This window comes from Lactuca virosa, chromosome 4 (genome assembly GCF_052849685.1).
Source record: "Lactuca virosa cultivar CGN04683 chromosome 4, Lactuca_virosa_CGN04683_v6, whole genome shotgun sequence".
NCBI lineage: Eukaryota > Viridiplantae > Streptophyta > Magnoliopsida > Asterales > Asteraceae > Lactuca > Lactuca virosa.
The window spans coordinates 426779662-426783640 of NC_136429.1; the positions used below are offsets into that span (position 1 = coordinate 426779662).

The 3979-nt window shown below is 33.9% G+C and overlaps 1 long non-coding RNA gene across 2 annotated transcripts; it reads left to right on the forward strand.

The window, feature by feature from the left end:
* The first annotated feature begins 1531 nt into the window (after positions 1–1531).
* LOC145169141 (uncharacterized) lies at positions 1532–3618 on the forward strand. 2 transcript variants are annotated; one of them, XR_013742329.1, is made up of 5 exons: positions 1532–1932; positions 2165–2301; positions 2453–2548; positions 3090–3257; positions 3353–3618. It is a non-coding gene; the product is annotated as an uncharacterized LOC145169141 (long non-coding RNA). The 2 variants fall into 2 exon arrangements; XR_013742328.1 differs by having other exon boundaries at positions 2176–2301.
* The last annotated feature ends 361 nt before the right edge of the window (positions 3619–3979 follow it).

The window sequence follows — 3979 nt, forward strand, 5'->3', positions numbered from 1 at the left end:
GCATTTTGGCCCTTTTATGGATTATGAGTGGAGTTCTAGGAAACTCCAGAATAAAGCTTAGATCTTTATGGTCCCTTGGTGTTCCATAAGAGGTTTATGGTTTCGATGTAAAGTCTAACCCTCATTTGATGCCATGCATGGGGTGATGACTATACTTTTATCATTTTAAAATTAGATTGGTGTAAGATGCATAGGACATGCATGTCCATAAAGTTCTGATTTTTATGGACCTTGAGGGAGTATGAAAGCTTTTTGGAAAGCATAAGACTTGGACTTAACAAATTAAGAGCTTAATGACAAAATTTTTATGTCAAATGAATCGCGACGCGGTCAGGGGCTGACCATGGCGCAGTGGATGAAAGGTCCTGCATTTATTTTCCCTTTTAGTCACCACAACACGGACAAGGATTTGGTCGCGACGCAATGGTCGGCGAGGGTTGACCATTCACTTTGATCATTGAATTTTGACCAGTTTGACTTTTGGTTAAACTTGGAGGTTTTAGGTGGTGGGATGAGGTGTGACTTGTAATTGTTATAGGTGGTTCATGTAGCTGGTTCTACGTGACTTAGAGTATTAATATCCAACTTTTTATTTAGGTGAGTGTTCTCACTATATTATAAGATACTGGGTGTCAGGTTATGTTAATTGTCTCTGTGACTCTTGCATGTTTGTTTGTATGCTTGTTGGGCTGGGCCCATTTATATGTTTAATGGGCCAAATGTATGAATGTTGGGTTTGGGCCCGTATGAATGAAACATAATTGTTGGGCTAGGCCCTTTAATTGTATGGTATGTGGTATTTTGAGGAACTCACTAAGCTTTGTGCTTACAATTTGAAGTTTAAATGTTTCCGGTACTTCTGGTAGCAACGACAAGAGTCTAACACGATCGCACCGCATCGACATTTATGTTTTTGAGATGCTCCGCCTATGACTTTATTACTCTTATTTTATTACTAAACTTGTGAAATGATTACTCTTGAGAATGATTGAGATGTTTTGTTTGGTTTGAAATTTTGAAAATTTTATTCTATAGCTTGAGACGTTACATTGATTTTATTGTTATATCATAAGTACAATATCTTTATAAAAAATCATCATTTGTTTATATTATTGGTAAATTAGAAAAGTTTTCGAGATAAAACTTATTTTACTAACCAAAATACTTAATTTTAAAGGTTATGTTTTCAGCTTATTTATTCAAAGATATGTTAGATTATGTTATTTTTATTTCAAGTTAAAATAGTATACTATAAATGAGATAATAAAAAAAATATAACAAAAAAACTATAACATGGTTTTAAGATAAATTATTTATCTTTTATTATATTAACTTGGAATTCTTTTATTTGTTAATAATTATATTATATAATATACTAATTTAGAGTTCCTCTTTGAACAGTTCTATGCTGTTATTGATGGATTTTTTTTTCAATGGGGTCCTTTTTTTTAATCTTTTTTTTATCTTTACCTACTGTTTACTATTGACGGCATAACCAACACACGTGTCTTTTCCTCTGTTGATCAGTGGCTTCGACGGGTTGGACGATACGTGTTGTGCCTCCATTCTTCCTCATCATGACGCTGCCTCCCACACCCAATTACACCGTCAATCGAGTCCAAGATAAACACACACGCACACTTCCAGCTTCCTCCATCATTTCACTACCTCTCTCAGCAAAACACGAAGCCACCGATACTACCTCTGGCGGTTTCTCTCATCTGTCCGCTCTATTTATCATCTCCCTCTCTCTCTCTCTCTCTCTCTCTCTCGCAAATGTGATTCATGAAGCCACAGTCTGTCCCATCTCTCTGCTCACTCCGGCGTACGAAATCAGGTAGCCGTCCAACCACCTTCGACGATATTCCTGAGTGCTCTTTTGGTGCTCCGATCTCTACTGCTCTCTTCCCGTTTTGTCGACTCCGGTCAAAAGTAACCGTCTCTCTCCCCTATTCCTTAATCTATTTCAAACACACACTTCCATACTCCATTTATGAATTTGTCAACTGAATAAAACCTTAAGTGTCGTTTTCAAATGTCAAAATTGGAATCATTTTCCCCATATAGTCAGATTAGATTTTCCTTTTTCACAATCCATTCCTACATAGAATGTTTAACTCGAACGGACTTTTGATTATTTGGAATTAACAATGGGTTCTTGAAGTGTTATTGCAGGATATGAAATTTGGAAGTTGATTTGATTTCTCTTACTTGCTGGTTGTGGATTGAACTGCTTATAAAGTTGAACCCTATGAGATACATGCCTATAAGGCGTTCGATGAAATGCCAAAGCCAATTAAGGTATTCATTCCACTTTACCTCATTCATTACTTTATTATATTTCATTTGGATTATCATAATTTCAAAATGTTCTTTAATTATTTCTTTAAGATTTGTAAATATTTTATATTCTAGGATCTTGCATTTAATCTATCTCTATCTGCATTATTAGGAGACAGCATGGGAGGAGAGGTCTGTACATAAGCATGAAAGAAACAAACTTTGGAGGAAAAGAAAGAGACAACGAATAAGTGAAATGCTTGCAAAGGTAATAGTGATTCCTCTAATTTTAATTTCATTTTTTTCCTATTTTTTTTAAATTCATTTCTTACAAGGAACTCAATCAATTAGAGAAAAAGATGATCGAGAAAAAGGAGATTGCAAAGCGAAGGGTAATATTGGAATTTGAGAGTAATCGTTAACTTAAGATTCAAAATCTAAATCTTAACCTTTATACAATTACGTCATTATAATCTTAAATAAGTTGCTAAAATTAGAACATTTGAGCAACGATTTTGTTGTTGTTGGTTCGGATGCAAGGTACATTTTTCATTCAATTCCCTTTTTTCTAAAAGACTAGCATACCCCTACTTCTTTTTTGTTGTCCAAAATTTCCATCAGAATAGGGACATGCTTTTGGAAATGAACATGATTAAGCCGAATTACGATGATTTTTTCAGTCGAAGTTGAGTTGATGCGTCATCCAGGAAAACATACCGGCAAATTGTTTTGTGTGTGTGTGTGTGTGTGTTTTTTTGTTCATTGATATCGCCTAATGTGGCTTGCTTACTGTTATTGAACTATGACAGTATAACAAAAGAAAGGGGAGATTGGAGTTTTTACTGCAACAAAAACAACCATTTGCTCATTTTGCCAAAAGTGACGCATCTTGAAAAAAGGAAAGAGAAAAATTGTATATCTTGGTGACTTCATTATCCAAGATGTATGAGCTGCTGTACCTGCATCTTCATGTGCAGGTAACTATGTTAGTGCTAACTCATTGTTTTTTATTGCTTATCTGATAAACTTTACGCATGAATTTTGATTTTAATACTTATAATACTTGTATTAGGTTAAGGATGTGGAAGACTAATTGGCGAAATTACAGGGAGGGGTAACTTTTCCAGATGCAATCAGTCATTGGAGAAAAAAAACAAAATGTTTAAAGATGTGTGGGATACTATTACTGAAAATTCACCCAAAAACCCAAACTACTTCAAGGTTTTGTATCTGTAAAAAGATATAAACAATACCCTTTTGTGGTAGATTTGAATATTATTTATTAATGTGATTTTTATTTGTGTAGGACGAAGTAAACATTTGTACAAAAAAATAGTTTTTTCGGGTTTGACTAATTTTATTCTAATATTTTCTTGCATGTTAGATACAAAATAACCGATTTGTAGCAACTCCAGGTTATGTATTTGATTACATTTTCCTATAACTCTAATATAAAATAACAATCTTAATTACTGGTAAATTTGTATGAACGACATCTTTCACTTCCAAATTGTGTGAGGCCTTAAGAGCTTAGTCAACTATAAATTAGAAAATAGCTTCATTTTTATTGTATATGTGAAAGAGTAGATAGAATCTTATAAATCGTGGAAGTATCGGGTATCATGGAAACGGTTGGTTGAAGTCTTTTGTTGAAAGAATGTAATATTTTTTCAGTAAGCCTCGAGAAAAAAAAACCGAA